The sequence below is a fragment of the Aedes albopictus genome, chromosome 1 (assembly GCF_035046485.1).
Source record: "Aedes albopictus strain Foshan chromosome 1, AalbF5, whole genome shotgun sequence".
NCBI classification, from domain to species: Eukaryota; Metazoa; Arthropoda; class Insecta; order Diptera; family Culicidae; genus Aedes; species Aedes albopictus.
The window spans coordinates 235,882,016-235,908,201 of NC_085136.1; the positions used below are offsets into that span (position 1 = coordinate 235,882,016).

At 44.9% G+C, this 26,186-nt stretch overlaps 1 protein-coding gene and 1 long non-coding RNA gene across 2 annotated transcripts in view; one reads left to right on the plus strand and one right to left on the minus strand.

Annotated features, from left to right (window-relative positions):
• LOC134285528 (uncharacterized) overlaps nucleotides 1-23,030 on the plus strand; it is a 374,077-nt gene extending 351,047 nt beyond the window's left edge. The window contains exon 2 of the long non-coding RNA XR_009996451.1: nucleotides 21,840-23,030. This is a non-coding gene — a long non-coding RNA (uncharacterized LOC134285528). The remainder of the gene's footprint in view (nucleotides 1-21,839) is intronic.
• LOC109399837 (transcriptional activator cubitus interruptus) overlaps nucleotides 1-26,186 on the minus strand; it is a 409,162-nt gene that overhangs the window by 56,716 nt on the left and 326,260 nt on the right. The window lies entirely within an intron of this gene.

Consider the following 26,186-nt stretch of genomic DNA (forward strand, 5'->3'; position numbering starts at 1 on the left):
TAAGTATGCTTAAGTCTGGTTAGACAGATGAATAATATTATATTCCACTTAATATTCAGTCATCTATGTATTGCTGGTTGAATAAATTTAACAAGCCATTTTTCAGACCAGTATTCAGTCACTGACACCATTTACCAGTCAATGTTCAGCTAATATTCTCACAGTTCAGCATTCATTGTTACTTGTGAATATTTACAGGGCTTCACGTACGTAACGATTTCCTCATCTAAGGAAGGCCAGGAGCGAAACTCCTAGCAATGACATTCATCCACTGGATACCTGGAAGGCTCTGAAGAAGCTGTAGCAGGCATCGGTTTCGATGTTTCTCAAGAATCGGCAGTGTGTCTCCGAACATAATGCAGCCTACCTACCGTGTTTAGCGATTATTGGTAGGCATGGCAACGCTTTATCTCTGGGTCCACAATCCTGGTTTTTTTCGGCCAACCGTCTTGCAGGTAATACATTTTTCGAAGCTTCTCACCCGATTCGGTGTCCTTTTCAATAATAACAGTAGAAGCTTCGTTCACTACTGACATACTCGATGGCAAACAGGGTTTGCCTAAACTTTATAGCACTAAATTCACACTAAAATTTTACTTCCGAAGTCGCCACTTTTATGATTTCGGGCCCAAGGTGGTCGATCTGACGGCGTGAAACCACATAGATTAGCTCATGCTGCCATCTCGAGCTCAGCGGTGTGCTTGGTAGGGGCACCCCGCATATTCCATTGCACTCCAACATCTACTCACAGAGCCACTGAAAATCGCATGGGTATCCTATGATTTATAGGAAATAAGCCGTAACTAACTACTCAGTTAGGAACCATTGCATTTCAAATTGAGTATTGTGTATTTAGTACTAAATCGGCGTGGGAAGTAACTTCATTGACTTCCGCTGCCTTTCCTATGTGTTAAAAATAATGTCGGAAGTAGTGCGCTGAATAGAGCATCATATTTACTATCCAGCGCATTACTTTAGACGTTATGTTTAACGCCTAGGAAAGGCAGCGGATGTCAATGAAGTTACTTCCGACACCAATTTGGTGTTAATTCCACAATATTGGTGATTATGCTCTTCCAAATGTCTTCATTTCTCTACACTTCTAGTTCTCACATTATCCGCTTGTTCTTGTGCTTGTCCCGTGTATACGCTCTTTTCGTAACTACTACTACGTGCATTCTGAATTATCATGCAAATTGAAATTTTAGATAACGTTCCGAATTACACTTCCTGAATTTGATTGATTTTGACCTAAATTCAAGCTTATTTCTCCTGGAAGGGAACGCTACTCTACTGGGTACACATATTGTTCATTGCCTTCTAAAAGGAAACCAAGTTTTGTTTACATTTCCAAGTCCTCCAGTAGGCACCAATCTGCAATCTTTGCACAACAATCCGTGATTTCGTTCTGCTCACGACACCACAAAAGAAGGATCAAATTTCCCAACTCCACGCCAACCGAAGTGGGGCAACCCCCGCTGCTCATCCGGCACACAAAACTCGCTGTAGACTGGAGCCGGGAAGCTCCTTGGACCGACTGCATAGTTCCCTCAGCCCGCTCCAGATCCACACCCTCCGTGCAGTAAATATGTAATTACTTTATTATTTTTCATCCGTTCAACTTGAAGGTAATATTTCTTGCGCAAAATTCGTGTGTAGCAGCAATCCGTCCGGTACCCGCCAGAGAGACCCACCGAAACCACGGCAACCAACCAAAGTGATCCGTTCTGGGTGCGCAGAGCGACAGCGCTGGCCGGCGTGCAAAACATGATGCACAGTGCAGCTTGCAGCAGCAGTAGTGGCTTGCGTTTTACTCTACCTTCGACGTCAGCAAGGTAGAGTGCATCGAGTGAGTGCACCAAGGTTAGGCGTTTTGCTGTTGTGCTGCGCGAAATAAATTTGGCCCCCGGGCCATCAGGGCACTATGGGCCAGAAATCAAAATTTCGCGACAAAAGTCAAAAAAGTTGTTTTTCTAAGATCAATCAATTTTCATATTTGGATGATTATTTGGGCTATGTTTGATTATATACCGACTGATTTTTTCGATTTGTAACAAAATTGTATCGTTTTTTGTATGGAGAAACTTCTTATAAGCGAAAATTCTCGACTTTAACCAATATTTAGAAAAATGTTATTTTTGGTGAAAAATGTTCCCAACAAGTATAACGCATACATTTCCGAAAAGTAAATTCAGTATATTTTGCATATTTGGTGCACAAATTGCGATGCTTTTAAGTTTAAAAAGAAAATTTTACAATATTTACTCAAATTTTACGGTTTATTTGCCAATGTGTTCCAAAAGTAGAAGTATTCGACCGTATTCGACATGCAACCGGTCTAGGATGCTAGTTTGGACTCTTCGTTTTCGAATGCCTCCGGACTTTTTTGCGGGAGTTTGCGGGAAACTAAGTTAGAGTGATTTTAGTGCTTGCTTTAATTTTTCAATATTTCACGCTGGGCTTCAATAATCATCTACTCCTGCCATTACGACGCAATGACTTTATAGCTTGCGAAACAATATACATAGCAACAAACAACTACCATTCTGGAACATTTTGTTTCAGATATAAATGTGATTATAAGCTTTTAAATCAAGACCACACACTTACTCAATGTGCAAAGTATATCAATCCGTGTGATCAATAAAAATTTAAAATTAATCCAACGTACATACTTATGTACAGATGGATACATTATTAATGAAATTAGGGCCAAATCCAAAGCTCAAGTGAAATTTTAACTCACGACTCTTATATGCTACACAAGTGCTTTACCAACTTAGCTACCGAGCCAATCAATGGCACGGCATTTTGAATATTTCAAGGAAAATCAAATATTTCTATTTATCGCAAATATATCCATCCCACTTGCACATATGTACAAAGAGCGAGCGTAATTTATTTATTGTTCAAATACCGGCTCCGAGTCATTTAGCCGACTGTCATTTGGATGATTTCCGCTTGGCCGAACGCCATTTGGCCGAAAGGGTCATTTGGCCGAACACCATTTGGCTGAATGCCGTTTGGCTGAAGAAGAAACGATCGTGCCGCTGTTCTCCACGTCAATATAACTCAAAATAATCGCCTATGATTAAAAGGACGAAAATTATCTGATAAAATATTGACAGTTTCAACGCCAACTAACCCCTGAATTGTAAAACTAGAAAGAATAATCAATGATTGGAGGAAGGAAAAAGGAACAATTAATGATGATCAAATTGGCAGCTAGAATGTGAAAAGGGGTCTCTGAATTATTTTGAACATAATTCGGCCAAGCGACATTCAGCCAAGCGACATTCGGCCAAATGCCGGACATCTGAAACACCTGAGCAGCGGATTTTTCCACCGAAAACTTAGCCCTGTATACATTAATTGATCTTATTAAAAATCATAAATTCGTGTGGTCAATTGATGTACCGAAACTTTGCACTTTGAGTAAGTGTGTGATATTGATTTAAATACCTACAATCACAGTCTTACCTGAAACGAAACCTTTGTTGCGTATTGTTTCGCAAGCCATAAAGAGATTGCGTCGTAATGGCAAAAATGGATCTTAGTGTTGATGGTTATTGAAGCACAGCGTAAAACATAATTTTGTAAAATTAACGCATGCACTAAAATCACTCTATCCTGGCTCCCCACAAATTCCCGCAAAAAAAGTCCGGTAGCATCCGAAAAAGAAGAGTGTCGACTAGCTTCCTAGACCAGTTGCATGTCGAACACGGTCGAATACTACTACTTTTTGTACAAATTGGCAAATAAACCATAAAATTTGAGTAAATATTGAGAATTTTATTGTGAACTTAAAGATATCGCAATTTGTGCATCAAATATGAAAAATATACTAAATTTACTAGAAATCTTTTTCTTTATGGCTCGACATCCCCACTGGGACTTGGTCTGCCTCGCTTCAACTTAGTGTTCTTTGAGCACTTCCACAGTTATAAATTGAAGGGCTTTCTTTGCCTGCCATTGCATGAATTTGTATATTGTGAGGCAAGTACAATGATACACTATGCCTAGGGAGTCGAGAAATTTTTCCCGACCGGAACCGGGTATCAAACCCGCCGATTCCAGATTGGCGATCCATAGCCCTAACCACTAGGCTAACTGGAGGCCCGCTGTTAGGAAATGTAGGCGTTATATTTGCTGGGCACATTGTTCACCACAAATTACATATTTCTTAATATTGGTTAAAATTGAGAATTTTCGCTTACAAGAAGTTTCTCCATACAAAAAGCGGTACAATTTTGTTACAAATAAAATAAAAACAGTCGGCATGCAATCAAACATAGCCCAAACAATCATACATATATAAAAATAGATTTATCTAAAAAAAAAAACAACTTTTTTGAATTTTGTCGCGAAATTTTGATTTCTGGCCCATAGTGCAGGGCCACGTTCCTCCCGAACTGTTCGTTTACCTTCGGAAGGGCAAAACGGACACGGGAAGGATTTATAACGGTTGAATAGTTTTAGATAATTACAGGTAAAATTTTATGAATTCGGCAACACTGTCTTGTCTGACAGCATCGAGGCCAGTTTTTCCTAAAGTTGATCCTGCGGATGGCCTGTCATTAAGTCTTTCAACGTTTGATCTGGTCAATCAGTTTTAAACAACATTGTATGAATGATTATTTTTATCAACAAAAGTCCTCTTCGAAAGATAAAATTTCAATTTACACGAAAAAAAAATTCTCCTTAACATAATTTTGAGCAGAAAGGAATATTGCTGGTTTCCAGGGTTACGCTCACCGGCAGTGGCCTTCTTAGGAAGTCCCAGGCTCATCACGATCAACATGCAACGTGAAGCCGATGTCGGACGACGGTGCTTCGCCGCGCGGCATTCATTCCGGGCCAGGAGAAATATAATACATGATATTATCGTGAAATCGTTTTGTTGTTTATTATAAATTTATCCCAGCGTCTCGTGTGTGTCGTTTGTTGTGCGTTTGGCCCAGCCAGGCTCTGGTTCCCATTTCCAGACCAAACAACAAACACTCCATTTCCCGGGAGCGATTTTGGCTGTAGCAGCACCATCATCATCATCTCCGTCGATTGCACCAATTGCTTTCGCTGGCAACATTGTCGATCCGTCACGCACCGCGCACAGTTGCCCCCTTGCACCTGATCGTCGCGCGTTCGTCCGGCGGTGGGTCCATCATCATCGGAGGAGGCAAATGACTCTATTTCAAAGCCGGGCAGCAGCTGCTGCTGCCTGGTCCATCGTCATTAGGTACCGCGGAGAACATAATTTATGCGTACCTTCGATGGCCGCGATCGCTATGTATGTTTTCTTTTATGCGAAGATCATGAAGATGTTTATTACCGTTTGACAGCTGCCTCCGCATCTTTCGCGCGCACGCAGGACACAGCGCACATGATGCGATAGACAGATAGCGTGGCGACGCAACACGTGCGCCACCTAGCGCCTAGCGATTTGATCGATGGGTTGACTAGCACTGGATTTCTCTAAGCCTACTGCGATTTTCTTGATTAATACGGCTGATTTGCAGCGGAACCAGCTCGCTCACGAAGATCGACTGCTTCCAGTCCAGCGAGCGAGGGAGGGAAGAGGGCGGTCCGCCGGTCGGCCGACAATCATTTATTCGAGCGTCAATTTTCGCGAATGCAAACGAGGAACCAAGCTCCGATTCGCTTCCACGGAACACGGCTCGTAAAAACGACTCCACCGAACGAACGACGCGAACGCGAGGCTTCTTCTAATTACGGACTGTGAACGGGGTAATAAGAACCGTCGAAGGCGAGGCGGTAGTGGCGCGCGGAGCGCGGTTGGCAAGGCAACTACGAAAAATTGAGGCACATTCCCGAGAAATGAGCTGGCTGCCGATGGAGTTTCGGCAGGGTGGTGGTGATCATCAGCAGGAGAGGCAACGGCGGAACTGCCGGCGGACTGCGCAGTGAGTAATGAAAACATAAATTTTTGCAAGCATAATTTGCACGACAGGTTCAGCAGAGGACCACTCGTTGGTGCAGCTCGCGTAGCTAATGAGGGAAGAAGAGGAGACAAGCCGAATTGAGTCGAATGTCGGCCGTCGCGAAGTTGGCAAACAAATGTTTTGTAATTTGAAGCGTAATTGTTTTTGTTTCGATTCGGGTGAAAAATGACTTCATTTGACACTTGGCTTCCGTCAAGTCATTCATCGGAGGAGGCGTTGCCTGAGTAACAGCAGTTGAACGCATCCTGGGAATGGATTGTTTTACATAAATGTGGCTGGACAAATGACACCAAGAAACTTTTTTTTTTGTCATGTTTATTAACCCTACCAGGGATACCGTAGGGCTGCAAAACGGTGAGTCGATAAGGAGTCCAATATAGCTCTGGTCCTCCAAAGTTCCTACCTCATGCTTCCACGGGTCAAGCGATGACAAAGACCGCCAGTTAAGAGTTGTGTGCTTAGCTGGTAGTGCAGCCTGGGCACTGTTGTCCTTCTGACTTCAGCTAGATTGAGGAGGTACGATCCGAGTGTCTGTTCACCAAGGAGGTGCGGCTCACACAGCGTCTGTTCTGGCATCCAGCGGCTGAGTAAGAAACGCTGCACCACGCCCAGCTAGATCCAAGGTGGTAGCCCCATCAGCGTGGTCGTCCCAGTGTTGGTTGGGACGTTAAACAGAACTGGCACGATGGCCCTCCGGCGAGACAGCAGTGTTGGCGTAGGCCCAACAAGCCACCCGTAAAAATCCCCATTGCGAATAACATAGGAGAAAATACGACTCGATATAATCGGCAAAGACCCACGCGACGAAATAAGGACTACGATTGGAAACTTGGAACATGGAATTGCAAGTCACTAGGTTTCGCAGGATGTGACAAGATAATCCACGACGAACTACATCCCCGCAACTTCGACATCGTCCGTTGCAGGAACTTTGTTGGGCTGGACAGAAAGTGTGGAAAAGCGGGCATCGAGCGGCTACCTTCTACCAAAGCTGTGGCACCACCAATGAACTGGGAACAGGATTTATAGTGTTGGACAAGATGCGACAACGTGTGATCGGGTGGCAGCCGATCAACGCAAGGATGTGCATGTTGAGAGTTAAGGGTCGTTTCTTCAACTACAGCATCATCAACGTCCACTGCCCACACGAAGGGAGACCCGATGACGAGAAAGAAGCGTTCTACGCGCAGTTAGAGCAAACATACGATGGTTGCTTGCCGCGTGACGTGAAAATTGTTGTCGGCGACATGAACGCGCAGGTAGGAAGGGAGCAAATGTACAGACCGGTAATCGGGCGAAACAGCCTGCACGCCATATCGAATGATAACGGCCAGCGATGCTTAAACTTTGAAGCCTCCCGTGGTATTGTAGTCCAAAGCACCTTCTTCACCCACAAAGATATCCACGAAGCCACCTGGAGATCACCCGACCATCAAACAGAAAACCAAATCGACCACGTTCTAATCGACGGTAAATTCTTCTCGGATATAACCAACGTCCGCACATACCGCAGTGCGAATATAGATTCGGATCACTACTTAGTCGCTGTATGCATGCGCTCAAAACTTTCGACAGTTATCACCACGCGTCGAAGTCTAACGCCGCGACTCAACATCGAGCAGCTGCGTAACGTAGAAGTGGCTCAAGACTACGCGCAGCAGTTAGCAGTGGCCCTACCAACGGAAGAGCAGCTTGGCGCAGCTACACTTGAAGATGGCTGGAGGGACATCCGATCCGCCATAGGTAGTACCTCGGCTACAGCACTAGGCTTCGCGACTCCGAATCACAGAAACGACTGGTACGACGGCGAATGTGAACAGTTGAAAAACGAGAAGAATGCAGCATGGGCGAGAATGCTGCAACACCGTACGAGAGCGAATGAGGCACGTTACAAACAGGCGCGGAACAGGCAGAACTCAGTCTTCCGGATGAAGAAGCGCCAGCAGGAAGAACGAGATCGCGAAGCGATGGAAGAGCTGTACCGCGCTAAGGACACACGAAAGTTCTACGAGAAGCTGAACCGCTCGCGCAGAGGCTTTGTGCCACAAGCCGACATGTGCCGAGATAATCACGGGAATATTCTCACGAGCGAGCGTGAGGTGGTCGAGAGGTGGCGGCAGCATTACGATGAGCACCTCAATGGCGACGTTGCAAGTACCGAAGGTGGCGTGGTAACAGATCTAGGAGTATGTGCACAGGACGAAAGACTTCCGGCCCCTGACCTTCAAGAGATTGAGGATGAGGTTGACCGGTTGAAGAACAACAAAGCCGCTGGAGCAGATCAACTACCAAGCGAGCTTTTAAAATACGGTGGAGAAGCACTGGTGAGAGCACTACACTGGGTTATTACCAAGATTTGGGAGGAGGAAGTATTACCGGAGGAATGGATGGAAGGTATCGTGTGTCCCATCTACAAAAAGGGCGACAAGTTGGATTGCGGGAACTACCGCGAGATCACACTACTGAGCGCTGCCTACAAGATACTCTCTCAAATTTTATGCCGCCGTCTATCACCGATTGCAAGAGAGTTCGTGGGGCAATATCAGGCTGGATTTATGGGTGAACGCGCTACAACGGACCAGATGTTCGCCATCCGCCAGGTGTTGCAGAAATGCCGCGAATACAACGTGCCCACACATCACTTGTTCATCGATTTCAAATCGGCGTAAATATGATACAATCGATCGAGAACAGCTATGGCAGATTATGCACGAATACGGATTCCCGGATAAACTGATACGATTGATCAAGGCGACGATGGATCGAGTGATGTGCGTAGTTCGAGTATCAGGGACACTCTCGAGTCCCTTCGAATCTCGCAGAGGGTTACGGCGAGCTGATGGTCTTTCGTGCTTGCTGTTCAACATTGCTTTGGAGGGTGTAATAAGAAGAGCGGGGATAAACACGAGTGGGACGATTTTCACGAAGTCCGTTCAGCTGCTTGGTTTCGCCGATGATATTGATATTATTGCTCGTAAATTTGAGACGATGGTGGAAACGTACATCCGACTAAAGAGTGAAGCCAGGCGAATCGGATTAGTCATTAATGTGTCGAAGACAAAGTACATGATGGCAAAGGGCTCCAGGGAGGAATCACCGCGCCCGCCACCCCGAATTCATATCGATGGTGATGAAATCGAGGCGGTTGAAGATTTCATGTACTTGGGCTCACTGATGACCGCCGACAACGACACCAGCAGAGAAATTCAGAGGCGCATTGTGGCAGGAAATCGTGCCTACTTTGGACTCCGCAGAACTCTACGATCGAATAAAGTTCGCCGTAACACGAAGTTAACCATCTACAAAACGTTGATTAAGACCGGTCGTCCTCTATGGGCACGAAACATGGACCCTACGTGCAGAGGACCAACGCGCCCTTGGAGTTTTCGCATCAGCTGCTGGGAGAACCAACCATCGTCCATACCGCGAAAATCGGGAGGCTACGGTGGGCGGGTCACGTCGTCAGGATGTCGGATAGCAACCCGACTAAAATGGTTCTCGAGAGTCATCCGACCGGTACAAGAAGACGTGGAGCGCAGCGAGCTATAGCTATAGGTGGGTCGAGCAAGTGGAGGACGATCTGCGGACCCTACGCAGAGTGCGGAACTGGAGACAAACAGCCATGGACCGAGTAGAATGGAGGCGGCTACTATGTACAGCAGAGGCCACCCCGGCCTTAGCCTGACCAATCGCCAGGGATACCGTAGTACCCTGTGACACAGACAAAAATGTTACGCTGGGAGCCCTTAGCTAAAACCGCTGAGTTCACGGATGCCGAGGTCTGTCGGCTTGTAATGCTGAGACCCGGATCGCTGAGTCTGTATTAATCATAACTGGCCGAGCTGTCGACGATGTAGTGGCAACGAGAATGGCGACGGTCTCGGCAGAAAAGAAACCTGCATTGATTTGGCAGGCTTCTGATTCTGCTACCAAGTTTTCCCCGAGCCACTCTGCGTAGACAGCGTTGGTGTAGCGCCGTTGATTGTTTTCATACGTAATAAGCAGTAGCACGGCAACGAATCGCCGTCGTAGCTGGAGAGTGATACTGTTGATACAAACAACAAGTATGCCACGCTACACCTCTCTTTAGGTGTATTCTTTATGCTGCCATCCTCTTTCTCGAGGCTTTCTGGTGGAATCAGCTTTATTGCGCATCGAGCGTCGTTTTGTCAGAAGTAAATGAGAATTTGAAGTGTAAACACATACTACAGCTTGTTTTCAAACAAGCTTAGCATTTAATTTTACTGCAAAGGAAATAAATAGGTTATGTGTAACTCGCCAGCTCAGGGAATAGGGTTTTTCATCTACAGGGTCGTTGAAGTGGATTTTTAAGCTTGTTCTCTCTCCCCTGGTCAGTAGAAGGTATTTATCAGAACAGGAACATACGGAAATGGAACGAATATCAACAAATGACGTACACGCACAAAGGAATAAAATGAAACATCAAACCGGTTACCGATGGGTGCTCGAATCTAAAACTCACCACTTTTCGAGGGACCGCAAGAGCGACGAGGGTTGGAGACCCCTTTATGGGTCCGGCAAAACGGGACAAACACAAAACTAGGGGAAACACTAACACTCATGGTCATTTCTAATTGTATGTTTGCTGCGAATGTGTTTAGGCCTACTAATACATACATATTTATTGGTGACGTCACTGTTTACAAGGGTACTTGCGCATTTTGTTTGTATCCTGATCAGGGTTGTTTGTAGAGGTGTTGCCATGGTGAGCGATGTTCTCGCTAGACGAGATGCTGACTGTAGTGATGGTTGCTGTGGTTGGCGAAGTTCTCGCCAACTGGGATGGTGGCTGTATTGGTGCATCGGCTGATGCTCTCGCTGGAGTTTGTCGCAATGGCGGCCGCTGGACCGCTCGACGGAGCTTTGCTACTGAAGATGGCGGCTAGTAGCGTCGGTAGCATTGCAAAACGTATTTGCTACCAGAGCTCGTTTTAGAATTCTTCTCGCTTGTCAAAGGCGGGCGATTGGACCACTTGTGCACCGAATTTTGCTGGCAAATACAAGAAAAAGGCCCACTTTGGACCTAACCACGATTTTAATTCCCCTGTAACGTCACTTCTTCTAATCTTCAGTTCTTTTAACACATTTAACAAATTTTCTATTACCTTTTTCTTGTTGGTTATCGATATCAATTCTTCCTAGTTTTCACTTTTAGGTTAAGCTGTACATTATCGCACTGAATACAATTTTAAGAAACATTAGATTTTAAGAAACATTTTAACACTAACAAAACTAACCATTGCTTTTAGTTTATTTTTTTTTTACTAACACTTATTTGCATGTTGTACTAACAACTTTAACACGTTTTTTCAAACAACTAAAAAGAAAAATAACACAAAAGTTTAGTATTTCCACTATATTGGAGGCATTACATTAACCTCACATTTTTCGATTAATTAAATAAAACCGCGCGCACTACTAATCGGTCTGGGGTCACAAGCGAAGAAGAGGAATTTTCATTCTCACTACCCGTTATTTATAGGTGATCGGTCTAAATGTCGAATATCATGATATGTAACAATAAGTTCAATATCATGATATTTGACATTTATGTTGTTCATTTGATGCACACCCTAATCAGTTTACGTGTGCTCCATCTGTTGATCGGGCTTGGTAATATTTTGCCTTACCGGTTCAAACTGCTCGACATAAATCCTGTCACTTCTGACACAGTGGAACATGAGAGTGGTTCAGGCTCACTCATCGCCAAGCTCACAAATGAGTGCCGCTGTTCCAATGTATATGAGGGTATTCTTTTAAAAGGGCTTAATGGTTGGAGAATCCGGGAAGGACTGTGGGAGTTGGGTAATTGTGGTGGAGCTACAATTGATATTTGTAACCGACGGTTACATATGGGCCCATGGGCGCCGATGGAGTACAAGAAGCGAGGAGGCTAAGATTCGGTACATTCCAAGAGACAATGAGATGGCCGATACCCGATGAAGTGCCAACAGACGATGCGACTGGGTGTCAATAGTCATTGAGATATCATAAGACAGTGAAGGGACCAAAACTCGTTGAGGATCTAGTATCTTGTGGAACCTTGTGCTGTGCTGGCTGCTCGATCAACGCAGCAACTTAATGGCAGAAGGTACTCTGTGTCGGAGGAAGCTTGGTGCCAGGAGGATCTTAGTAGCGAAAATAGCTCGATAGCGAAGAATTAGGGTGCTAGGAAGAGCTCGCTAAGCAATAGTTTGGGATCCAGGAGGAGTACGGTGGCCATGTTGAGCTCGAGACGCGTCGGATTTGAGTGTGTGATGAGGAGTGTTGGAGGTCAGTGCAGCTAGGTATACTGGATGACACTTCTTCAACATTTTTAAAGATAGGACCAATCATCGACTCGATTACTACCTGACGATCTTCATGCTGCACCAAAAACTCTCCATCAACACTGTTGTACGGTACCGACGACCGCCTCGATTTGACCTAGAGCGACTGAAAGAAATAGCCATTGTATGCGTGCAGAATCTTGAGGCAGCGTTACCGGCCATGGTCGAGCTTGATGTGGCTCCCTATAGGACTGCTGGAGTAAACGGAGTCAACGGAACGAATGGTTCAACGAGGAGTGCAAAGAGGATGTGGGGAAGAAGAACGCAGCGAGTTCGGTAATGCTGCAGCATGGACTTCGGCATAACGCAGCACGTGATTAACAATCACTAAAGCTATATTTTGATCTGGGATGCGTTTGGAGGTGTGAAAGAATAATTGTGAGAAAGAAGGAAGAGTACAGGACATAAATATTTAGTTTGAGCAAAATAAAATGAGAGGTGTGCTCAGTACTTTCACGAAAAATGATCAACTAGAAATTAAATCTCTCAGTTAACAACTTTGAAAGTGCTAATAGATCACGAGCTGAGATACAGGCTCTGTCACAATTGATATGTAATACCAGAAAGAAGAAAAAAAAATTCAAAATAATTGATATATGATAAAAAAAAAGTTCTGCAAATAGATAATATAATTGCTATTTGAAAGGAAAAACTGCAAGCAAATTCTGATAAACTGAATTTTCAGAAACATAGCCTAACCAACTGCAACATGCGAAAAGAGTGTTTCAGCTAGTTCAAAACCAACTTAAGAAACACGTTTTCGCAACTTTTACGACCGCATCTTTTTCTCCCGTCTCACAGCTTGCATTCTCGTTTCGATCCGCCTTTGTGCTTTATTTTCAGCAAACGAGTTCTTCGCCCTTTTGTGTTCTACCTTTTGGAGTGTTTTCGCCATTCGTCCGATTCGCCGGAGGAAGCTGTTTGCGGGAGACCATAGGAAGAATAAATATCTAAATTAAGCCATTATCTCAAATGTTATTCCCTCTGTCGGTGCACCCCAGCCTCCTGTCATCGCAATACTGCCCCACAGGAAAATAACGAGCCAACATCTCTGGTTCCCACTTCCAGCCGCCTCGTTGAATACAATAGCGGCGGCTCGGCGGCTTGGTTCCCCATGACAGCGCAAAGTTTGTAAACAAACATGATTCCAGGAGTAAAAATCAAAAGCGGCGAAACTTTTTTACACAACCAATTTTTTGTTTCACCTTTTAAAATCGTTAATTTAAGCAAAACATGATTTTTAATTTCGCAATTATTTATTTAAAATGAAGTCGTAATAGTATCAGCTCGTCTTCGTCACGGGAATAAAGTTTCCATAAAATTTATAATTGTTATTGATATGATTCAGCCACAGTCAATAATCGTTCCTGGATTTTGATGCTGACCTCAAAAACATGGCCGCATGACAGGAGGCTGGTGCACCCACTGACTGGATCGGGCCCTGACCCTGACAGCCGAAAGCATCAGGGCTGCGTTGAGGAGAGTCGCAAAAATTCGTCGAGTAGGGAATCCGCAGTCCCCCTTTCCCCCTCAATAATGAGGTGGTCCGGATGCGAATTGCGAGAAACCGAAGCTCGTGGCTGCTGGCTGTTGGGTGCGTGACTTTTATCTCAGTCTGGTTGTTTATTTTGATGCCACCACACAATGCAATCGGCAGCGGTGGCGGCGGCTCGCAGAAAAGGGTCCATTTCGTGCTGCCAAGATAAATATGAGGCCCTGCGAACATAAGCATACCTTGCGTGGCCGGGTTGGCGGCCTACTTTGGTGCACCGGTTTTTATTCTTTGCACTCTAATAATAGTGCGGGGCTCATCGGTAAGAGCCGAACTGAATTCGTAAACTCTGACAGTTGTTCTCCAGCGGATTTGTTTGCATTTTCTCTAACTGGAAAAGACAGCTTTCTGGGAATTAGGATCGCGGTTTCTCAAGCTACGGTTGAAGAGTTTTCGACTGAATCAACAGATGTAAAAAAGAATTTCGCCTTCTGTATCAAGAGGACTCTGGAGTTTCCAACATCATTCCTCAGAACGTGGTGAAACCATGAGATAAGTCAGGCACACAATCAGTGCGCGACGTGCTGATCTTTTTCCGGTCTCTGAATCTAGGGCTGCTCATCCCATAGGAGAACGCGCAGACTTAAACGAGTTCATACCTAGGTGCTGCGAATAGAAACGGTTTTATTTTTCAAGCTAGCCAACACACACCAACACACTCCTGGCACACAGCTTGTAAACACGCACGAGCGTTCAATTTTCTTGCAAACACCTCTCTCAGCGCAGTTGTCAAACATGCCGTCGCGACGCTGTTCGGAAATGGTAAACATGATCAATCCCCCATTATTTCAATTTTGTTCTCGTGTTCAAAATTTATTATTTTCCATTCGCGATGGAAATTTGGATGGATAGTTGTTACAAAATTAGCTAAAATGGGCTCAAAACAATGCTTATCCACAGACAAACAGACGTAACACTTGCGAAATTTCCATCGACCACGCCTTTAACGATCATTTTAAATTTTCATAGTCGTGACTTTCACAACCAGAGGCGCGCGCATCGTTTTTCTATGCGTTTGACGTTTCACACTAGCGCCTTCTGTTGACGATATGGCACAACATAGTGATTCGTGCAACTTTTCCACCAGATGAAGGTAGTGTGAATTGGGCGATGGATTTCCATGAAAATCGTTCAAGGTGTTACGTCTGTTTGTCTGTGGCTTATCCTTCTCCTCGCTTTCCAACGGATTGACAGCGGCAAATGGAGATATCGTGACAACAGTTTTGATTATATCCGCAGCACCTAGATAACAATACTCTTCAATCAAGCACACAGGTACAACAAGGTTTAACATAACCTTCATCTTCAATGTTTGGCTCCCGCTGAGAGAGCATATTGAGTCAGTTCGCGACACTCAGGTTCATACCTAACCACAGCATATCCCGTCTAAGCTTCGCAGTTGCTTCGATTGATCATTGTTCCTAGAAACATCTCCGCTTTGCACAGGTGCAACACACGGAGTTCACGTCACAGCACCACTTCAACTTTAGACAGGACCGGACCAGCCTTGATGTGCCACGCATTCAGGCAGTTCCACGGTAAAGGCTGGGTAATTCGCGCAATACAGATTCCATTGAGATCATTATTTTTGGCCCAGCAAGTCCTAATTTTTACCTCCGCGTGGCACCGACCGGGCTACGAGTACCCTTGGTCGTACGTTGAAAGGGAAGCGTCTATTTAGCAGAAGGAGCGGCTCATCACACCGTCTGATCATCATGTTAGGGGCGGCTCATCGACGTCCGAGTGACAGCGAAGGACAGGGAAGGTCGACTATGATCATCCAGAAAGTAGGGGGTTACTGGTCCCCTGGTCTCATAACCTGAGTAGACTTTTGGTATTACAGAGTAAAAGTAGACGTATGTTATTGCGGTAAATAAACACAACAAATGACATTAGTTTATCTGTTTCTTTTATTCTGACCTTGTCAGCAAGGTATGTTACATCGAAGGTAGTATCACTTACACGCTAATTCAATAGTGATCATTTACAGTCACGTAAGCGACATCTTAGCAACTCAGACAAGATTGCTATATCATACATCTAGATTAGACTGAGAAATTCCCTTTGAACTGCAAATCACCCATGCTGCTTTTACGACTGACCCCAAATACGAACTTGATATTGTCAGATTTCTTGAAACGTAAACACCGCGCGGTCGTTGAAATGTTTCAAAAAGGGGCTTTGCACAAAAGTTCACGCGGTCTATCGTTTTCGAAAGGAACAGCCGCACCGTAGGAAACGCCGCAATGTTATTTCCCATAAGCATGAAGTAAACAGGGGGTGAAAACCGCGGTTGTACCTTTCGGAAACGATAGGCCGCGTGCACTTTTGTGCAAATCCCTCAATATATACCTACTGGAAAACATGCAACGAGAATCGATCTTCAAAATTCCGCTCTCGATCGGCAGACCCAGTGCGATCATCATCAAGAACGATAATTGCGCCACCTCGTATGCCACATCATGAGTTTAATTACCATAGACACTTCATAAAATAATAATTGCTTGCAAAGGTAACGCGTGAAGCACCCTGGGCAGGGTCGCAAACGATCAATTTATCCGCATAATTACCTGTCACCACCACCATACATCGTCAGTCATCGAATCACGAAGAGATGGCCGGGCCACGCAGCCGATCTAGTTTGCCTTGGCTTTTCAACGCACCGCACGGATTAACCTTCGCATGACGTCCCTGTTGTTGTTGTTGTCTTGGGTCGTCCGCTCGTATTGTTGTTGTCTCTCATTACTCCCTCGGGGGCAAAAAGGTCCCGGTAGTGACAAATTTTCCGCTTACTTGGATCGGGTCGGTTGCACACATTCTCGATCGTCCAGCTCTGAGAATGTTGGTGCTAAATAGCTCATTTACGCACACTCCCGTCGATCCCGACCCGACTGCCGCGCCGCCACCGCCATCTGTCAACGGTTCTTATACGTGCGAGGTGCAGTGGAAGGTTACACACGATTTAATCGAAACCGCAGACATGGTTTCAACAATGTATTCTGACGCTACTCTCTCTTTCTGTAAATTGCCCCCGTAAAACCCGAAGACCGACGACGTGTTACGGCTGGGCCGGGCAGCGTGTACAAATAAAATGGTAATAGCAATAATGGCGAGTAGTCGAGCAACGCCGTTATGGGCGATTAACTGCTTCTCTTTCGTTCGGTGTAAACTACGGCGGCCTTTGAGGTAGCGCACGTTCACTCAACCCAAAGTGTGTAATTATCGGCAATTTCCGAGTTGTCGCACCATCAGAGTTTGACCGACTGATTAGCCCAAGTGATCGCCGCAGGTCACCACCATCACCATCAGCACATAAACACGAAAGGTGTCAGAACGGGAGCAAATAAAGATGGCGGCTTGCAGCAGGTTCCCATGAGAATAGGTTGCTTAGGCGCGTTGCTGCCAGGTTGATTTATGGCCCGGCCTACTGCGCTGCGAAAGCGAATGCGTCTTCTTCGGTTCGTCTCTACACACGATTGCTTCGTAGGTACTTGCAGTTTTGTTTAAGTCAAAGCGTGCGATAACCTCCGTGACTGCGAGCGATGACACACGATCGCGTCCGTGTTCGAATGGCGTTATCGCATCTTGAGAGGAGAGGGTGATTTTTGCACTTTGATGACCTGATTCGGCTTAGCGGATTGCTCAAATGACTAATTGATTAGTCAAATCAAAATATTTGTTTAAAGCTGTGTTTGAGCTGGGCTGAAAAACAACTCAAAGTTGCTCTGGTCAAATGCCAGGGTGCGAGGCCGCCATTTTTAAGAATCCAACATCTTGTATGTAAACATTTGTGTATCCACAAAGCATTGCATTGGGTATACACAATAGATGTTGGCTCCTTTCAAATGCATTAGGTGGGATTAGGGTTGCCACATACGTGCTGCCGACCAGGACCAGGACCTTTTATTTATTGAATTGTTTCATATCCTAGTTCATCGTTACCCCCAGTCTGTCGTCACTTCGCTTTTCGTAAAACAATCGAAGCGTGTCTGCAAACGGTTGGGGGCGCGAAACAAAGTTTGAAAAACAATGTCCTAGTTCACATCATTATGGTTATGTTCGTTTGAAAACTTGCTTTCACAGCCCTGCATTAACTTCCACGTATGTCAACAACAGGCATTTTGGTGTCAAAGCGCTAATCGGCATGCGCCAAACGTCTTTCCACTGTAAAGTCAGTGAGTATCTGTGAAATACAGACTGCCATTGATAGCCCGAATCTTGCCTGAGTAAACTTACTATATCAGGTTATGGGCCTAGAACAGTTTCCAAAGTATGTAATCACGTTCGTAAGAAGGAAGAAAAGAATATCACCATGAATATTCCTTTCAAAGAAGTTCTGGAAGAATGATGTCCAATCAAACTTCTGGTAGCGTAGGTGGCGTAGTAAAAACAAGGCCTGCTTTGAGGGTCTCTGTCAGAGTGCCAATTCGAATCCGTGGGACGATGCCTACAGAATCGTGATGGCCTGGAAAGAGGTATAATGACTCCTACAGAGCAGTCTCCAGAGATGTTGGAGGGCATCATCGAGGGGTTCTTTCCACACCATGAGCCTAGTCATTGATCTTCTTTCGTAGGACCGCTGGGGAATGGGGCTGGTAATGAGGGAAGAGTCACCGATGAGGACCTTGGTGTGGGGTATGAACAAAGCTGAGTAGCATTTCCCATGCGTGTATTTCCCCTAGCAAGCATCAGTGACAGCCAGCACCATGACGGGGTCGTCGTCAGTGTGATGCTGCCTCATTGACGAGTGGTATCAGGTATCAGAAGGCCGGCTCCAGTGGCACGTTATCCTCCATTTGGGACATTTGTGCCATCGCCAAAATAACAGCCTATTTCATCATCTACCTGAGGGAAAAGGAAGGAAAAAGGATTTGGATGGGGATAGGGACAGGTAGGGAAATAGGAAAAATACCCTGGAAGAGGGTACTAACGCACAAGCGTACCACAATGGGTTCAAACAGCGCCCTGAAAAGGGCACTGTAATAACGCATAAAGCGAAAGATAGCCTATAGCTCTTTACCACAGCGGGTTAAGAACAACAGAATATCCTGAAGATTCAGGTTTCTGAAGTCAGTTTCACTTAATAAGTGTTTACCGAATACTCGGAAACGCAGTTGCGCGAAAACTGGACAGTTACTTATCAAATGATACGAAGTTCCATAATCGGATTCACAGCTATCACAGGCAAATGAATCAGCTTGCTGAATATTCGCCATGTGATAGCTGAGTCGGCAGTGGCCAGTCAATGCTTTGACCAGCATGCTGCAATTCTGCTTAGACAGATTAGTTAGATACTTCGCCACCCGTAGAGATGGCTCAGCACTATACAATTTGGTTTGACGACATGACTCCAAACTATTCCAATATTGTCTGTGTTGAGTGACAGCCCAGATGTGAATCTGAAGCTTAATCCAACACTTCGATATCGGAATAGCTGGCTCAGGGCCAATGAAGTCATGTGATGCTCCAGAGCGAGCTAACTCATCAGCCAATTCATTTCCAGCGATGGAAGCATGACCAGGTACCCATAGAAGGTGAACAGCGTTTGCTGAATTCAGCTCCTCGATTTGAGTTCGACAAGCGATAACTATCTTCGACCTGGAGTTGGCCGAAGCAAGTGCTTTAATAGCAGCCTGGCTATCTGAACAGAAGTATATTATTTTGCCCATTACGTGCTGCTGAAGTGCTGATTGCACTCCGCACATAAGAGCAAAGATTTCGGCCTGAAAAACGGTACAGTGTCTACCAAGTGAATAAGACTGATACAGCCTTAGCTCACGAGAATAAACACCAGCACCTGCTCGACCTTCGAGAAGGGAGCCATCAGTGTAACATACGATGCCGTCTGAAATACTTCTTTCCAGATAACCAGATGTCCACTCTTCCCGGGAAGGGAATTTCGTGGAAAATGTCCTATATGGAAAATTACAAGCAATTGTAAGATCACTTGGAGCAAGGACAATTTTGTCCCAATTCACCAAAAGTGGAAACAACGAGGTGTGTGTTGAACTGCGGTTCACAGGAGTTTCCTCTAGTAGACCGAGTACCCGTAACCGGTAAGTGCAAGAAAGGGCTTCTTGTTTGAGATGAATGTGTAGTGGGGCAACGTCAAAGAGAACTTCTAGCGCTGCCGTAGGAGTTGAAGAGAACGCTCCAGACATCGCCATTAAGCACATCCTTTGGAGATGGCCTAATTTTGATTGGACCGTTCTCACTTCACCCTTTTGCCACCACACAAGACATCCATAAGCCAATATTGGCCGAACCACAGTTGTGTAAATCCATTTGATATACTTGGGTTTTAGACCCCAAGTTGTACCAAAAGTACGCCGGCATTGCCCGAAGGCCATACAAGCTTTCTTGATTCTGAACTCAATGTGAGGTGTCCAGGAAAGCTTGGAATCAAGAATGACTCCAACGTACTTTACCTGTTCAGTCACATCGATTTCAGAATCAAAGAGACGCAAAGGTCGAACGCCATTACGGTTTCGCCTTTCCGTGAAAAGAACAATAGATGTTTTACTCGGATTAACCGAAAGGCCATATTGGCGACACCAACCCTCAACTACCTGAAGGGCGTTTTGCATCAGGTCGAAAAGGGTGCTGATGCACATACCAACTAACAATGTTAGGTAGTCGTCGGCAAAACCATAAGTAGGAAAACCGCTATTATTGAGTTGCCTCAATAGCGTATCTGCTACGAGATTCCACAAAAGCGGTGATAAGACTCCCCCTTGGGGGCATCCACAAACACTCAATTTCCTAATCCCTGCTAGACGCAATGTCGAGAAGAGATATCGGTTTTTGAGCATTTGGAGAATCCAATTGGAAATCATTGGAGATATACCATGACTCCGTGCGGCTTCCAATATGGCATCGAAAGGCACGTTGTCAAAGGCACCCTCGATATCTAAGAAAACACCCAAACAAGATTGCTTTTGAGCGAATGCTTTCTCGATATCGTAAACAACCTTGTGTAAAAGAGTCACAGTGGACTTACCAGATTGGTAGGCATGTTGATTCACATGAAGAGGCACGTTGGCCAGATGAACATCACGGATATAATGATCCACAATGCGTTCTAAGCATTTCAGAAGAAAAGAGGTCAAACTGATAGGTCTGAAACTCTTTGCTTCTTCATACGACGCACGACCCACTTTCGGAATAAACTTTACAGTAATATCCCTCCAGGATTTGGGAATATACCCTGTAGCAAAACTGCAAACAAGTAGTTTTTTCAAAACATGTTTGAAATAATCAAATCCCTTCTGAAGCAAAATAGGATAAATCCCATCTGCCCCAGGAGATTTGAAAGGAGCAAAGCTATTAAGAGCCCACTCAATCGATTCTATAGTTACAATACTCCGAGCCGAAGCTAAAGAATCATAACTACAAGAAAAGACATCAGGATCATCCGAAGATGTAATATCCACACATCCAGGGAAGTGTGTGCTGAATAAGCATTCCAGAACTTCCTCATCAGAGGAAGTCAGATCGCCATTTGGCAAACGAAGTTCGTTCACCCGGAAATCCTTAGATTTCGCAAGGATTTTGTTTAACCGACTGACTTCACTCAAGCTGGAAACATTTGTACAAAGGTTTTTCCAGCCGGATCGTTCAGCAGACCGGAGAGCTTTCCTGTAGGCCTTGCGAGCCGACCTGAAAGCCTCCGAACCAGCCGAACGTCGTCTGTTCCAACTCTTTCTACATTGTTTCCTGAGTTTCGCTAGATCAGAGTTCCACCAAGGGGTTCCTCTTGTGATCTTCACAGACCGTAGAGGGCATGCTTCTTCAAAAGCTTCCATGATGAAGGTCGTTGTAGTATCAACGGCATCATCTAAATCACTTGGAGTGTCAATGGATGGTGAATATCCATGAAATTTGGCTGCAACCAAATCAGTATAAAGATCCCAGTTTGTTGACCGAGGATTCCTGAAACGCAATGTTTGCGAAGTAACATTTAAATGTTCAAAAAAGATATAGCGATGGTCAGATAAAGATTCTTCATCTGACACATGCCAATTGGTCAGCTCGTGACTAATTCTGCTAGAGCAAAGCGTTATATCTAACACTTCCTCTCTAGCAGATACCATGAAGGTTGGGCGGTTGCCTATGTTAAGTAATGCAAGATCTGTACTACTTAAGTACTCCATCAAACTGGAGCCTCTCAAGTTAATGTCTGAGCTGCCCCAGATGATATGGTGAGCATTAGCATCACTGCCAACAATTAGCGGAAGGCCTTTTGAAGTGCAGTATGCGATGACTTGTTTGAAAGCATCCGTAGGGGATGGTTCATCATGTGGTAAATACACAGAACAATAGACGTATTTCCTGTTGAGGTTTCCAACAGATACATCAATTGTGATAGCACATACATCTCTGGTGGTTAGTTCAGAGATGAGTGTAGCAACTATTGCGTTGTTGACAAGCACACAGGCTCGAGGCATGACACGCGAGTTTGCCATTTCATGTTTACTGAAAGTGGCAAACACCGGGTTCACAAGGTTTCCTAGATAGAAATTTCCCTTACGAAAGTAAGGTTCTTGTACCAAGGCCACTTGGGCTGTACCATTTTGCATAAGTCTGCAAAGATTGATAGTTGCTGTTCTTTTATGCTGAAGATTGATCTGAGCTATCCTAACCGTAGCCACTACCCAAACTAGGTAAGATTAAACTCTTCGCAACAGCAGCACAGCAAAGAACAGCAACAATAAAACCAAATCGGTATCGATTGGAAAACGCCAAAGGCGAGGATACACAGAATACACTGTGTAAATCGCATAATGCGAAACCATATAGGTGAAAATTTAAACTAATTAACAACATCTTCATAATCCCGCCTTTATTTAGCCTCAAGTGAGACTAAAGAAGGGCAGCTGATTGTCTCGGAGAAACACAAGGTCCACTGCACCATTGCTCCGGTTAGCGCAGTAAGGGCTACATACTGTGGAGGGCGCCCTGGTACTCCACAGGCTCCGTTAGCGGTTAGGTTTTTATTAGACCCCCCTAGCCATTCATTCCTAGGCACGGTAAGCATAAAGCCGCATCACACCATGAATTAGGGGTCACCTGTTGGTGGATTCTTACCACCGGAACAGGCGGTCCGTAGTGTTATTCTTAGCCAATTGAGACAATCGCTACCGACACTACACAGCTATCTAGGCTGATCGAGAAAAGAAGTTAATATTGATGATCAACTTCATACGCACTCGAACAGCCGGAGTGTGATGCTGCCTCATTGACGAGTGGACTGTTGGCGGAGCAAGTCGCCATCACCGTGAGGTTCCGTATTATGCCAAGTGATTCTACTGCAGTTTGCTAAGATGGCTGGGAACGGATTGTTCCAGTGAGTTGCCCGGCATTCACACTTGGGGGATTGCAAAACCCTGCTCTAGATGTAAGCAACGCGTTCAATGTGTAGTGATAGTTGGGCAGCTATTCTCCATGCGCGCAACTACAGTGGAAGCCCCATTGTCAGCAACTCTTTCTTATGCTAACTGATAGAGTCTTAGCCCTTACGGTGTACGCAGTATCAGTTATTGACACTCGCAGAACAGTTGGACGCAAGCCTGGTGGTTAACCCTGCCCGCCTTCCGAGGACAAAGGGACTGGTAAGGCCACCTAGGAAGCTGCTGAAGCATTAGCATGCTACTTTGGTTGTTTATACAAAGGGTGTGTCATCGAGGTTCGTTGCTGCATGGCCACCATGCTAACCTTGAGCAGTGCTGGAAAAAATCACGAAGTTCATTCTGCGGAGTCAAAACTGTTCAAATCACAGCTACCCTTGGTTATGAATGCAAAACAGTCCGCTACGGTAGTCTAGTTTGTTGAGTTAAGAAATTTCATTAGAAACCCTATGTTGCTACGGTAGTTCGCTACAGTAGGTCGCTATGTCGCTGTTCTGACGGAATTCTCTAAACGGATCAAACATGGGGCACGGTTTCGGGATAATTTAATAAAAAGTTGGGTAGTCCTTCACTGGATTAATTATTTGGGTACCCGGGGAGGAGAATCGAAACAATAATAAATCTATGGCGAGGATTTTTGCTGGTAGAATCGTACGGCAATCAGGGCGAACTTCTTGAGAAACGGCATTTGAGTGCACATGCCCCTCTCTTGGGAGTAATGTCTTCTTGGTAATTCCCGAGAGACGTAGGGTTTGAAGGCAATGCACGCATAAAAATCCGTTCCAGTATTCGGGAACAAGAAGTCATAATTATGGAACCCGCGTCTCCTTCATCATCGTGATTTAGTTCATGCAAACGTGATTCGGTATACCTGACTTTTCGAGAACAAGTCTTAAATTTCAGAACACAGTTCATGCCTACTTCACTCATCATACTAATTTGGTAACGCATGCAATAATACGAACTAAAATCACGGAACTAAGAACCCTCAAAATCATTTTCAAGATTTTGTTCACAAAATCTAGAACTCGGTTCATGCGCCCTGTCAGCCGCAAAACATCCACACGGGTAGTCGCACAAGTGCCGCGCAAAGTAGTCTAGTAGTCTTTTGCAGAGTTCTGGTGTCCAGTTTTCAGCTTTAAATGCGGTTTTTAATTTCAAAAGCAAATTACTATTGATTGTTTATAATGTTAGTGAGTGATTGTGGTGGTTTTTCTGATGATTGAGAGTGAAAGTGCATCTCGGATTCCCCGGAATGCTGACACAATAAGATGGCGAGATTCTCACTGTTGCGCCCTGCCTAAGATGCTGTGGATTTTTAATCAGATTTGGGAATGCCATGTAAGTACGGTGTTTACAAAGTTTTATACAACTAGCTGTCCCGACAAACGTCGCACGGCCTGTCTACTACGTTTTTTGACATGGAGTTCTGTAAGGTTCTGTAAAGAAGTGCCCCTTAAATTTTCCCGTTCTTACTACTTTCCCGGTTATTTATTTTTCATACGAATATGTCGGAGTACTGCTCGAATGCATCAGTGATAAAATTATGGTGATCCGTTGATTCATTTTCTAGGCAAATCGTGGTATGTAATGTTTAAATTGCACCAAAGATAATGTCTAAAATTCGTCTGATGCAGTGTCCAGACCATGAAGTGCATTTTTCTTTGCTTTCAATTTGCAAATATCAGACCGTGAACAACGATCCTCTTGCCATGATTTGATTCACAATTACAGGAACGATTATTCCAGACCATGAACTAGTTCTAATTCCTGTGATTTGTGTTCCCACGCGTGTGAACTAAACACCATGTACCGTGAACTAGGTTCAATCTATGCGAACAAAACTCATAGATATCCGAACACATTTCACGATAATATGATTTCTGATCTTGAGCTGGTCCGTTACTCAGGCGTTACATATTTGTGGCGGAACAGGGTTCACGAGAACGCGATTTTTATTCATGGTGTATTTTCGTAAACGAAAATCGTGCTTGTTCCGAATAACGTGACAGGTTGTGGACGGTTTTCGGAACGGATTTTTATGCGTGTGGGAATATGTTTAGTGGGTCGGGGTTTAGTCCTGTCTTCTACTTTGCCTGTAGGAGACGGTTCCCAACCCCACACTAAATGGACCTTTGACCGTTCAAGTGTCTGTTGAGCAGATAACCCTGCAAGTCTGGTGCGAAGTGCTTCTGGTGTATGAAGCTTGGATTGGACACTTCACGTGAAAGAAAAGCGCGTAATCCAGAGAGGACATGCAGCTTTCTGGTCCAGAAAGCACAAGAAGATACTGGATAATCCAAAGAAAACGGATTGGCCGAAACGATGAACAGGACATTGGTCGAAACAACAGGGAGTGTGGTGTTGGTGTTAAACGCGGATCTGCACAGCTCATTTTGAGCAGAAGCGGTAGCGGTTTCGTCGCATGTGCTCAATCGCTCGCTGGCAAAGGGGCTGTCGGTGGTCCCCGAAGAGAAGTTTTCCGAAGGAGAAGGGAAACCGAACTTCCGGACGGGAGCGACCATTTACCCGGGTCAAGCGGTGAGAAACTTTCGATGACAATCGATATCGTTTGTTTTGAACGATACTTGTTTTGAATCGATGGCGGTCCCTATCGTCAGATAAAGCACTATAAAGGAAATCTGAATCTGGCTAATAAGTGTCCCTAAATGGTCTATAAAGATCGCAGACAGTGATGATCACAGACAGACTGTGGAGCCATATAAAGTCTGTATGTCTATCGAGGGCTTTTTCCCAGGTTAAAGGCATAGTCAACAACGAAAAGTTTTCGCCTGTAGCTCTGTACGCCACATCCAGTATTTGATGACAGAGCGTTCAAATCCATCAGCACAAAGAGATCTTAGCACGGAAGCCTAAGATCTCTTTTTGCTGTAGTTAATTAAGAAGGGTTCGTCGA